We start from the raw sequence: 14,688 nt of genomic DNA, 5'->3' as shown, positions 1-14,688 counted from the left end.
TAGGTATTGTAGATTTTGTTAGGCCAAAAAGTATTCCAGATTCAGATCAGTATGATTCATACAAAAATAAGATATGATGCGTAACGTTAGAAATAGCACAAAGTTGAATATCCGCAAAAATATTCATGTCAACAACAATACTTGCTAGAAAAATAGCTTCTGTTTTTCTGAAAGATAATTTTCTTGTCAACAACGAAATCACTTGTCCTGAACATTGACGCAAATCTAAGGCCATCAGTGTTACTCAATAGAATGGATTATCACTCCCACGGTCACGGTATCCATGCGAAATCAGATACTGGTGTTAAAGTCAACAATGCCTAGGAAACTATAGGCAGCCACTTATTAACAAGACTGATAAAGTGTGACTGAAGATTATGAGGTCTATTCATGTTTAATTATTGCTCTCTTTTTTGTTCAACAAAAGATGTAAGCCTTGTTTGGCAAAGGCAGTTTTCTTACTTCAAATGGTCCACCAAAAGGTTAGAACTATATGACCACGTTTTTAATGCACAAATTGAAGATGGTTTATGTTATTGTAACCTTGGTTAAGCCGTTAAGATACGCACTATCTCAATATTTAAGCCATATTTGGCACCTGAATAATGTACGCTTGGCAGACAACAGAGCGATCTTGCAAGAATCGCTGTCTGCGTATTGTTTAGAATCAAAAGATTTACTGAATTGCTTGGCAAGCGGGTAGTCAAATTACATGCAACGTTATGATAACAAACGGCAGCTGCAACACATCTTCCTAGAAATGAAAACGGACCATTAATATCAAAAGCAAACACGATAATTTAAACCTCGTAAATCCATCGCAATTATTTTCAACTAATTACAGCAGGCATGTTTTATTACAGTTTATTCTATTCATAAAAGTTGACTAATTACCATTTATAATGAAGGTGAATGCAACCAATTAGTTATTAGATACAAACATTTGATATATTCACTTTCTTTGCAATCATGATAAAATTGTTTTGAAAGGAATGTTTTATTTGTTCCTATCCAATACATCTCTCGTTTCATTTGAATATCATTTTCAAGCCTCGTATAGAATGCGTTCTTACTTTTGCACAGGCTGCGATTTTGCCTTTCACAGATTCAAAATAAGGTTTTTTTACTTAGAGGATTAGTTACAGCTAAAAAAAACATTTGGTGAAATCAATACTTTGAATTAAGATTGATCTTTCTTTACATTATTTAGTAGAATAAGAACGAATAAAAGCAATCCCCAATACGTTTAAATCTCGTCTCGTCTCGTATTATGCACAAGACAAAGGAACACTTTACTGAAATCTTCAGAATTCTATATGAGTTAGCTCTTTTCTCCCACATTTGCGGTTCGACGTTTACATCGTCTTTGCTTCAAATATTCATGTATCACTCACTTTTATTTTCTACCGCATTGCAGGCAGAATCTATTAGTTTCCACGGAACAGAATCACTAGTTTTAAAACCTATTGTAAATAAACAATAGGCAAAGAATTTCTTACCGCCTTGAATTACTTCAAGTATAATCACATTCCTATTCCGATGCTTATCGCGGAACAATATCGGTCCAGAGGCGAAAGCATTTCCAATACGCCTGAAGGAATCGATAAACTTAACAATAAGAATACCATGATCATTCCAGTCAAGATCTGTATCTAAATTACACGTGTTTCTAGTTTCCCGGAACCCTAGTTGATTTGAAATAGCTGTACCTATCTATCTATCTACAGATATCTAACTATCCATCTATCTATCCACAGTCTATCCTATCTGGAATTCTGTAGTCGGATTTACACCACGGTTGTTAGTTCCTCGGCGCTCCATCCCACGCAATTCCGTTCGTCATTGATTGGGGAAGGAAGTTGGTTTGTCACGCACTGCATAACGATCATTGCTATGCATCGTACGGTGGCTTGGGTTTGTGACATTAATCTGTTCTTGGTAGGGCCTTTTGGAGACGTAGACTTCAATTGTTTTATTTGTACTTGTAGTTTGGTTAAGTAGGTAATCTTTTGGTGAATGATGAGTTGAATTTCCTACTCTTTCAATCTTTTTTAGCATGATATCTTATTACTCTTCTGTTTTCTGTACACTCTTGAATGCTTTACATGTAATAGCTCATGAGCATCTTCAACGTGATGATTTATAAAATTATCTAATTTATTTCGCTTCAATTTCTAACAACATTGTCTTGATTACGGTTGCGTTTGAATGCGCATCACATTAGAAACATAAGTTGCCAATCAAAGAAGCATTATAGACTATTTTATTTCGACACGATTGCAATTACTTGTAAAAACGAAGCGTATTGTTATTATCTATAGATGTTGACATCGTTAAAATGTCGTCAATGTAAGTTTTATTTGTGATCGAGTTTTGACGTTTATATGATAGAGGTAATTTTCCCTAAAGACAATGGATTCTGAATTGTTTCTTACTACCTACTTCTATTTATGAACCATTTCATGTGGATTTGTTCTAATTCTGATAAATGTTATTTTCTCAAATATTGGCACAAAAATTCAACATTCGCCCCATTTTACTCTCCAAATATAAATCCGTTTTCCAAAAAGGGAATTTTCTAGAAAACGAGTAACACCCACAGATTTTGTAACTTGTTACATGATCATTGTTGGAAATTCTATAATTGGAGGTTCTATTTCTGTCTGCAGCCACAGTAGCCTTTTAAATATGTATTTTTCGCCCACGCAACCCCAAGTCCTTTCTTTAACGAGATTTTCGCGTAATGTTATTAGCATCTGCGTCATTCTGCTTTTATACTGATATACCTGTTTCTGCAGTTAAAAGTATTACAGGTGTGAATGGAATTATAGTATCTCTGTTGTTTTAAGGACTTAATCTTGTTCTTTAGCTTCAGAATTCCCTATCATCTATTTTCAGAATCTAGCATAGATGTTTTGCCCTTCCTCTGTGCTGTGGTCACTTCCTTATTGTAGAGAGTAGTCTTATTTAAATTCAAATTACATTTAGTGTGACCCAAAATATTTCTGCAAAAATAGAATGTAATAAAGTTTTCCTTGATTGTGTTTTGGCGCTCGCATCTCATTCTGCGTGGTGGATGATTATATTTGGTTTCCTCTCGTGCCGCTAACAAGCCAATTATGGTTAATTTATTCATAACCACCTTGTAACTGCGTTGTAATTAACTACAGCCGACTGTTGGAAACTTTTTATGGTGTCTGCCGCCTAATTTGAATGTGATACTTTTTGTTGGATGTAAGTTAGGTCTCAATGAAAAGTTTATAAAATCCTGTCAATTTTTTAAAGACATCTACATAATTTGGCAAATGTATCCGTGTGTTAGCTTGATAAACTCTCTCTTTATCGCTAACTGGGCGTTAAAATAAGGACCATTTAAATCTACTTATTCCATTGAATCCTATCAACCATATCCTTATGTACATTTCCTATTTAAGCAAATTCAATCCCAAAGCTTTCGGAGTTCCATCCAGTTAAATGCAACAACCGTTTAATTTGTTTAAACGTTTCCACTTTGTTCCATGTCATTGAACTTGAAAAACGTCAGTGTGACTCTCGGATGTTATCGAAATGTCAATCGCATACCCATTTGCCATAGCTTCGATTACACGCATCGTTTCAGTTACAGCGGAGCCCGCCATCTTGTGACGTCATAAAGAACTGACTACACTCCTCCCTTCTGCAATAAATACAGGCAAGAAAACGCGACAAGGGAATAATCAGACTATAAAAATAATAAGCTCGGGAGACTTCGCGAGCTGTCGAAAACGGCAGTAAAATGAGCCATAAAACAGCAATTCAGCCTTACCCCAGCTTCCTGGAAATAATTTGGGAAAAAATTCGTCGCAAAAAGGTTGGATAGCAGCAAATCCCAAATTAGTTGGTGTATTATGTTGGGTAAATAGATAAAGTAGATAAACATAACCACAATGCTCTCAGGCCATAGAAATAGGCGGAAAGCGAAGTAGCCCATTACCGGCCGGGCTAGCCGGGTCGTACCGGTCCGGATGCAGGCTTCCGTTCGACCTCGTCCATAGCTTGCTTCTCGTGTTTCAAGGGTTAATAGTCGATGTCCCAAAACCTACCGGCAAATTCTAGTTATATCTGAGGGCACGGCAGTGCCCCAGCCAAGACTCGAGCAAAGCGGGCACGGTCGTACCATCTTTTCTCGAAGCGTTTCGCGGCTATTTCAGCCCCCTGTATCTTCCATGTGAACAAAGCTAGGAGTTTAGGTTTTCGATGATCAAGAGTAAGTATTAGAACAAGCTCAGTCTCAAAATTACAAGACATTTGAATAAATATTTTACGAGTTATGAGCGATCAAAGTTACACCATTTTGTCACTGACTCACTCACTGACCGATCATCAAAAGTCTAAGGTACTTCTAGCAAACTTAGAACCTTTTTGGCAACCCAAATGGCGAACCCAAATTTGGCACCAAGATAGGTTATTAGCTACATATAAAGGGAACATTATAAAAACATTAAAACTTAATAAAAAAATAGGAAACAAATTTATATTTGCGGTTTTTCAAGAACATTGTGTATGAATTTTGACTGCATTGATAACTTTGTTATTTATTTATGTACAAAATGTTACTATTTGTTTTATTGTTACGTAGTGGTATATTATTATTATGTATTAAATATACAACATATGAATAAAAAAGCTAGGTTTAAATGAAATGAATAATGATAAAATCTTTCATATTCATGCAGTGCGATAAACGCTGCATGCTCGCTCGATAGATGGCGTTGTCCTGGTCTAAATCGCGCTATGGTTTCCTTTCATAGCTTAGTATAAGTAGTACTTAAAAAAAACAAATAATTTCATGTGATAGCGTCATCTACCTCTGAAATAAATCTCTTTTATTGTAAAAGATATTCGATTAAAAAATTCGACAATTTCGAAAGAACAATGTCAGACGTCCATAGTAACTTAGGCTCAATAAAAATATTTCATGTACAGTGAAAATTCTTACAGTTTTTTGTGTAGTTTAATGTCAGAAGCTTTTCTATGTTTTCCACTTTTGCATTGAACTTCTCAAAACCAAATTATTCAAACGAAAAACCTGAACACGATAAACAAAATAATTACTTATTAACATGATATTTTTTTTTTTAAAGTTCTAGATAACAATTAACTATTTTATAAGAAGTTAGTATTTTATATTTAAATGGTTGTAGTAAAGAACTTTGTGTACGTGCGAATTCAGTTTTAAAAGTTGATTGGGTGGGCCGAAACCTGACATTGTTCTTTTTAGGTTAAAAAAAATATTGTTTACGTGCTACTTTAGGTGTACATATTTAGTTTGTTATATATTTAGCTAGTTGCATGTAAGTTAATTTAATTTGTTATACCTATACTTAGAGAAGAAAGAGACCTACAAAAAATAAATTAGATCCCACCAAAAACATTAAATGTAAAAAAAAGCCAATCCTCTACCAACGCAATTCCTCCACCGTAAAAAGTTTTGAGATCGCATAGAAGCCAAGTCCTGTTCTACTTTATTTGTAATAATAAATCAATATTTTGTGACTATATCAATAGTTTTGTTCACATTACAATAATATTGTCTTGGCCATGAGCACAAGTTAAAAGTCGCTCCTTGTAATAATGTGTAAATACCATTGAATTGATAAATTCTATATGGACATGATTTTACGATTGGACTGATTATGGACTGATTGGAATTTGAGATCACCATGGACTAAACATGTGCCATAGTACATGTGCAGTTCATTGATGTTGGATGATACTGACTGTCGGTCATTTAGTAACAATTGAATAAACTAAAAGTATTTAATTCTGTGATATTAAACTTCATGTTTGACTTTCACCTCTCCAAGATATGCTGTATTATATTTGTAGTTTATTGTGCTCATGGCCAAGTCAATATTATTGGGAAGTGAACGAAACTATTGATATAGTCACAAAATATTGATTTATTATTACAAATAAAGTAGAACAGGACTTGGCTTCTATGCGATCTCAAAACTTTTTACGGTGGAGGAATTGCGTAGAGGATTGGCTTTTTTTTACATTTAACGTTTTTGGTGGGATCTAGAGTATACAGGTATAGGTATGTATGTTCAAGCAGACTTGAATATCTGTATGTCTAAGCAATCCAAACTATAAGGGATGCTGATCACATGTGAGATTAAGTACCGAGAATCAATGCATGGCGCCATCTCTAAAACTATCGAATTTCGTCTAGTCGGAATTCTTAGTTGCTTATCAACATTCTTTTCTAATTGCATAATGTACACCCTATATCACGCATACACAATTCGGCAACAAACTGCCGCAAGGGTGATCCCTAAAAGTTATGTGTTTATTGTACCCAAATTCACGACGATGCACGACAGGGGCGTACCCAAAAATCTTGATTTATCGTACTTAAACATACCAGTATCCTTCTCGACAACAAATCGTAAATTTTTGGAACGATCCTTATTCCCCTGGGGCATAATTTTACCCATTAATACGTTTTCGAATATTTTAGTTCCTCATTGTTGTAATTCAGTATTCCCCTTAATACAAGCCCTTGAGGTACATAATTGTAGACTCCCCAGAATCAATTACCGTTGACAAATTTGCTCTGGGAACACGGAGTATCAATATTTGAATAGTCTGCCTCCTTGCCGTTCTGTGAGCCTGGTACCTGCTCGTGGCGTAATTTCACATAATGTCCCAGTTTCTGTTCGTGTCATACAGTTTCTCCAGCATTATTTGATGGTATGAAAAATATAATGATCTTATGTTTGAATATTGATTGAAAAACACATGGTTGTAAGATGTCACCTTTATGTAATGCAACTTATATGATTATTTATTTTAGTAAAGGAGAAGTTACATGATCTGAAACAAGGTTATCCTTAGGCTTGAGAATCTTATGCGCAAAATGTCTGAGCAGTGTGTTATTATTTTATCGATAATTTCCAATTAACAGTTTCACGGTTCCACATACGGGTTTTCAATCACACCTTATCCCCAATCGAATATCGAATTAATATTTTAAAATCAATTGGCCTTACTACAAAAACTTTAACCCCTGTTTTACTCTTGTCTAATAAAGTTTTGGCTGCAAAATGAACCGTATGTCAACGTCATAATTTGACATTTTTTTAGACAAGGCATAAACTGACGTTTAAAAGTTTTTGTGGTAAGACGGAGTGTGTTCCACATTTGCTAGGGTATGATTTGGTTTAATTAATCTACGTCAGTGGTTTTCGCTCGAATACGTTTTCTGACATATTAAAATATTCGAATTGAAAATGACACTTCGACTGCCGGATATTTTTCTCACTTTAATGTTTCCTATCATTATGTAACTTGTGCTCCTGGTAAAATTGACAATGTACGTCTCCTAATAAATGTATAAAGTAACTTGAAAGTCTGCCTACCGATTTCCGTTATGTTCATTAGTATTGTTACAAGCTTCAACAATACTAGATCTATCGCAAACTTTATTTTCTTCCCGCAATAAAAATGCAATCAGTTTTACTGCATTTTTTATGCAGTACTATCGTTTCACTTTTTATTGCAATGGATTTAAAATCGAAATTATGGTATCGACTGGAACTTTAGTACGTATCTAATTGCATAGTGACTGAGTTTTATTTACAGTTAGTCAATTTTATTTGTGCGTTTATAAAACTTGCCCAAATTCTAATCAGTTTCAGCAGTAGTATTTGTTTGAGGATCTTGATCTGATCTATCAATTTTCAAAATTGGTTTACGCTCTTGTGGTATTATAAAATTTTTGACGAGGCATCATCTTTTCAATGATTGGTATTGCACTGATACAATAGCCGTAACTAGCAAAATAGCATCAACAATCGTTAGTGCTGAGGCCTGAGCTAAAGAGATTTCAACAATATTTATAGATTGAGCAACGGTTATTATTATTATTGTAAATAGGATAGAAATAGGGCATAAACCATTCTAGTCTTAAGAAACTATGATGGAGTAAGACTAGACTGGCTTAGTGGCAGTGTGAAGTATTGCGGTAGTAAAATATTGGGATCATGTCAAAAATGTTATGAAACAGATTATAGGGAATTATTATATGGCTCAAGTGTTTAATGAATAAGGTAAGAAAGGAAAAATGTGGGAAAGAACTGGTACCTATTATAGATGTTTCAGTATTTAGGATGATGATAAGTACCTACCTACTCTTTCAGGTTTTCTTTACAACTTTATTACTGTAACGGAGAAATAACTAATTAAATGTACCTAAGTCTAATACTGTTTCCTCATTGCGTATTCAAGAAGCACTTGAACTATAAATCTTGTGAGCAAATATTTCCAGATCAGAAGTGAGCAGAGTTATAGCCCCAGTCGGAAATATTATGGCCCTAGAATTTTATTACGGTTACAGGAAATTATTTTGTTGTTTTTGAATACCCAAAGCAATAAGATTTGCTTCCACTTTTTTCTAATTTTCGTTTGCCATGGTTGAGTGATGTAAAATGTCATTCTTGTAATTCAAACCTAGCTATACAGATGCAAAGTTTATGAGGTTGTCGACAATACCTTTACGATAAAAAGCCACGTTATTTGCGAGTCCCAAATACTGTATGTCTGTCCTGGCTGAACATCAGGAATGATTTTCACATAAAGATAAACCAAGTAGCTCTAATAGACTAAGGAGAAATCAAGTAGCAGAAACAGCAATTTTTTTACATATAGCTCAGTAAAACGCTTAATCTGGAACCAATTTGAGATTGGTGGAACGCCTTAATCAGCGATTTCAACACAATGCCGTGACGTTCTTTGTAAACGCGAGATAAAAGATACTAAGGATTGTTTACTATTGTAAGTTGCACAAGAGATGGTGGGGTTTACCTTCCTTGCTGATGGAAAATTGAAGATTCTTCTATCTAGAGATCTTTATCGCTATTGTGAATGTATGAAGCAGTGAGAGTTAAGCCCTGTAAACAGCAACAAAACCTTCCTGTAATTTGAAAGGGTCTGTTTCCTATTATTAATTAATTTGATATGGCTTCTATGAATTGAGCCTGTATTTTGGGTTGCTCAAGTTACTAAAGAAATCTTATCGAACTCCACCAAAGAATATGTAAGTCTTATTGTAAAAGTTCTTGCGCCGAGTATTTCGGCAACATCATTTGTCTAAGCCAAGTTACTTAATTAAACTTTTACTCAGATAGATTCTGATGAAGGTTAAGAAAACCAGCTTCTGTTATCTTAAATTTTGGCAATTAATTTTCTTATGGTTTAAAGGCGAAGACATGATCAATTGTTAAGGTATCAAACGTGAGTCAAAAAATATAATAATGTCCTTACATAGTGTAAAATGTGGGTGCTGCAAAAAAATACTTTTACGTTTCAATTGTTTCGAAGTTGAAACCTAAAAAATATTTTTCCAAAAGTTCATCAAATCTAAAAAATAAAAATTATGGACCTGTAAAAATCACTCGTTTGGCGATAGTTTGATGTCTACGTTGTCGATAAAAACAAAGTGGCTTTACAGTTCCAATCAAACAATTTAAATGATGGATACACTGCAGAAGCTACCAATTCAATAACATGTAAATTATTGAATGCATTTCGTGCCAAATTGAATGAGGAACATGTTGTATCTGTTAGTACCGGGTTTGATGTTACACTTACGGTATTAATTAAACACAACATGTGTTGTGTTCAATATTACATAACCGAATTGGCATGTAAGTTAATTGAATTTAAACGAGTAAATCAATTAATAAATCTACATGGTATCTTCTATTTATAACATTTTGTTTAATTTCATTATAATTTTACGTTGGAGCATCGCGCTGTCTGGGAACCTGGGTTGAGGGGATCAGATAGGCAAAACTCACCTACATCTGGTTAGACTGGAAGTTAAAAAGCTTAAGCAGATGACCATTTCTAAGCAGTAGCATAAAAACAGAAAGTTGATAATGAACTTTCTTAAAAGATACTCTGCTGAGTATCACGCTTCTACCAAGTTTTTCTCTTAGTACAATAACAGCTTTGTGCTATTATTGACTATGGTTGTTCTCTAGATTGTCCTTTGAAAACTCTTAACCTTCTCTCTATCTTTATCCTTCATAGCTTAAATCGAAGATCATTTCCCACATTTATTTATAAATAACCACTTATTTGTATACAAATGCCGAGTTAGCTAGCTTTCAACGCACGGCCTTGACTAGCTAATCAATGAGCCGTGATCGGAAGAATCTTGCCCCTTGATTACTAATTATCTCGCATTGGACATGGATCCAAAACTTAAGGCTTTTTGCTTAAACAACAACGATGGGAAATCGACAAAAAACGTTCTGAGAATCATGGCTGTGTCTAAATTCTGGCTAAAAGAAGTCTTTATTGCCGAATATAGATAGGATGATGGTTGAAATGCGATAGAAACTTTTTATATTGGAAATAATAGTGGATTGAAAGATATAACAATGTTCGAGTCGTTGAACTGTCTGGTCAATATACTTGAGTTAACTTATAAACTGAAAATAATTTCTTGTTAAAAATAGTGCCTCTTAGAAATAATCCCTCATTGAACTACGTAAAATACGAGAACTTATTGGCTTATAAATGTTGGCTGAAGCGACATTGAGAAGGTGGATTGGATGGTATTTGAAAGCAGTATCGATAAGTATAGGAACAAAATCGTTGTTTGTTCTTTTTATCCAATCGGGAATACTAAATGGCAATGACAAAGCTTCTAACCATTAGCTATCGACAATCAGTAAATAACGCCAGTCATTTATGACGTCATAAACAGCGAGAATAATGACGTCATTAAACATGGACAAGTGACCCAGACGGGATATCTGAAATACAGTTCGAATGGGAAAAGGTTTTTTTACATGATGATTAGGTATATACTGTATGGTCTAATCGGTAATTCTGAACTTGTACGAGGGCGGGTCAATAAGTCCGTGACTTTTTGAATTTCTGACCTCTTTACTGAAAAAGCAACACTACTCCTGTTAACAGGCATCTATGAGGTGACTCCTGACAAAATTTGAACTTGCTGCGTCAGTTAGATTGTGTTTGACAGCTATCTTTATCAGACTACCCAGTAATCTGAGGAAACAATGGAACAAAGTGAATTTCGTGTGCTCATTAAGCATTATTTTTTGCGAAAAAAAACCATTACCGAAACCAAGGCTAAGCTTGATAAATACTATGGGGACTCTGCACCATTGATTTCAATCGTAAAAAAGTGGTTTACTGAATTTCGTTGTGGCCGTATAAGCACTGAAGATGCCGAACGCCCTGGACGCCCAGTTGAAGTCTCTTCACCCGAAACAATCGAAAAAATCCACGGTATGGTGTTGGCCGACCGAAGATTGAAAGTGCAAGAGATTGTGGAAGCCGTAGGGATCTCGCATGGCTCAATGGTTTCAATTTTGAATGATCACTTGGGCATGAGAAAGCTTTCCGCAAGATGGGTGCCGCGTTTGCTCACAGTCGACCACAAACGCAATCGTGTAACAACTTCACAGGAAGGTTTGGCGTTGTTTGATCGCAATATGGAGGAGTTTTTGCGCCGTTTTGTAACAGTGGACGAAACATGGATCCATCACAACACACCAGAGACCAAAAAACAGTCAAAACAGTGGGTTTCTAAGGGTGAATCGGCACCAAAGAAGGCCAAGGTGAGTTTGGCAGCCAATAAAGTTATGGCGACTGTTTTTTGGGATGCACGCGGGATAATCCACATTGACTACCTTCAAAAGGGAAGAACAATCAATGGGGAATATTATGCCACCTTATTACCTACCGCTTCAAATACGATTTGAAAAAAAAAACCGAAATCATTTGGCCAAGAAAAAAGTTTTTTTCCACCAAGACAATGCAAGTACACATGTGCAGTTGCCATGGCAAAAATCCATGAATTCGGCTATGAATTGCCCCCTCATCCGCCCTATTCTCCAGATTTGGCTCCGAGTGACTACTTCTTGTTCCCAAACCTGAAGAAATGGCTTGGTGGAAAAAGATTTGACTCCAATGATGAAGTCATCTCGCAAACAAGGGCCTATTTTGAGGACCTCGACAAATTCTAATTTTTGGAAGGGATAAAAAAATTGGAGAAGCGTTGGACAAAGTGTATAGCGCTCAAGGGGGACTACGTTGAAAAATAAAATGATTTATTTATCAAAAAATCTGTGTTTTATTCCAAAAGTCACGGACTTATTGACCCGCCCTCGTATTATTGAAAAATGTGTCTGCAAATTAGAAACTCGGACGAAGATAGTCGGATGTCTTGGCTTGAATTTTTTTAAGGCTCATTTAATAATGATAATGTTAGTGTGTAATAAATGTTAAGTCTTGTACTCCTTCGAAAGGGTCGTACTGTTAAGAACATTGGCAACAAGTCAGTTAACAATAAAAAAAGATTAAACTTAACGTTCACGCACCAATAGATTTAATAAAATACTGTTAATAAACAGAAAAAAGCTGTTCTTTCATTTAATTAAAATCAAATAAATAAAAACCAATTCCAAGAAACAGATATTGCTCAATAAATATCACTTAGTTCAGTCATCATGAAATGGAAGATCAAAATTAATGATCTAGGTACTTTATTTTCCCTTGAACTTAATCATTATTAAAAGGTCCTGATAATATGTAGGCGGGTGATGTTTTTGTTATATGTAACTACATATTTCTTCTTCCCAGCAAAAGCGCATAGGAAACGGTGAAAGGATTGGCGTTTTGGGGCCTGTCTTTTGTAAACTTGACCTTAAAAAGTTAGGCTACTAATTTAGTTTCAGACCTCTCCTAAAGAGCGTTCTATTGCGAAGTCTTTAAAATGTTTTGTAATCATTTGTCTATGGATGCAAATGTCTCAGCATGTAGTCAAAGTCTATAATATCTTATTAATTAACTGGTGACTGATAATGCAATTTTGGAACTACTTTTTCCTGATTATAAAAAGGTTCGCTTCTCATGTCATCTTGATCTTAAAGTAAAAGTTGACTTTTATTTTTAAGGAGCTCTTTAATATTCTGAATTTCTTAGATCAAATAATAATAATATGCATTATAAATGCCGTTAGAAATACAGTCTTCTAGTGCTTAAGTTAAAACCCGTTGGCCTTTGCCTAAACCGTTTTGTAACAACATATTAGCAATCAAATCAGACTGACAAAGTACAATACGAAATATTGATTTACTGCTAAGCTCCTTTTACAAAACAATACAGTTTATAAGCCTAATTAGTTTTAATTAATTCCAAAATTGGTTCATAGATGGCACTAGAACGAAATAGAAAAACTATAACCATGTTCCGCTTACTTGTCTGTGCCTACTTGGGTAATTATCTACGGTCGACTGCACACAAATTCGTTTTCGATAACGCAATTAAATTCGACTGACATCACAATTACCGCATTTTACTGTCAGGTCTTGCAAATTGTAGCTACACTTTACAGCGAACTTTTACACTAGCGGATTTTCCGCGCGGCTCTGGTATAAGCACGTTTTTCTACGCGGCACATTGCGCGCGTTTGTCATTTGTCAACTGTTTGCTGTCGCACGTATACGTGCGAACGCCCTTAGCAACACTTTACAGCGGACTTTTACACTAGCGGATTTTCTCTGGTATAAGCACGTTTTTCTACGCGACACATTGCTCGCGTTGGTCATTTGTCTGCCGCGCGGAAAATGCGCTAGTGCGAAAGCGCTGTTAACAATACCGAACCTCCACAGATTCGTAATAAGCCAATTGTGACACTATAATGATCAATTCCATTATTGCAGTCAACTGAATTGCGAATATCATAATGTAAGAAATTATATACACAATGGGAACGTTTCTGAATAGCAGTTACAATGCGCGTACATACTCCTATTTGCGAATTGATAATCGCGTCACTTATTACAGCAGTCAAGAATCGAATTTGTATTTTTATCGAGTCGATAGATTTGTTGGTTGGTCTTACAATAACAATAGGATGTTTGTAAATAATGACATTAGAAAACATGTCGATATAACAACTGTATTCTCATTAGATCATGGCTAATTATTGCGGCATCGATGTTGTAAATAATAGAGATCATGACAATAGAATCTTACATTGTTATTATTTTCTATTTGAGTTAAATGTACTTATAGCCATTCTTTATTTAGTTATGAACTGAAACTTCATGGTGGAACATCACATCATAACTGTCTTTGGATTTGTTAGAAAAGTCTGTTTTTCTAGTGTTTATATATACAAAATTTTAGAGATTCGATATTCAAATTATAGACAATTTTTGCGATCCCTCAATAACTTTAGCTGCTTTAGCTCTTTGTCTTTCAACGCACCGCAAAATATTTTAACCCCTTAATAGTATTTTAGATAATCGGTTTACGTATATCTTCTATAATATCTATGGAATGCGATATTCAAAGCTGTACGTTGCCTTGACATTGGCTTCCCCATCCAGTGTATATAGATCCACCCTTTTAATGAATTCTCTCTATCCGTAGTCGTCATGTGAACTGGTCACGTATTGAATGACTAAAAGTGTTATATCCGTTTGATCCTTCACTTTGCTGTCTTCTATTTACCCTGTTTGGTTTCGTTTGTCGTTTGTCTACAAAAGGGTTTACCTCTCTTGGGTCATTTGGTATGTTAGATTCGACGTGAGTGGTGTATCTCTGGCTGAAATCCACATTAACAACGTATCATATGTTATACGATCTGCATTAACTACT

General features: G+C 35.1%; 1 protein-coding gene across 1 annotated transcript in view; it reads left to right on the top strand.

The window, feature by feature from the left end:
• The window catches only part of LOC124632900, a 113,854-nt gene that overhangs the window by 10,398 nt on the left and 88,768 nt on the right, over positions 1-14,688 (top strand). The gene's annotated exons all lie outside the window — the stretch shown is intronic.

The sequence above is a fragment of the Helicoverpa zea genome, chromosome 1, assembly GCF_022581195.2.
Source record: "Helicoverpa zea isolate HzStark_Cry1AcR chromosome 1, ilHelZeax1.1, whole genome shotgun sequence".
In the NCBI taxonomy this organism is placed as follows: Eukaryota; Metazoa; Arthropoda; class Insecta; order Lepidoptera; family Noctuidae; genus Helicoverpa; species Helicoverpa zea.
Note: the sequence above shows the minus strand (reverse complement) of the source record. Positions and strands in the feature narration are given on the sequence as shown.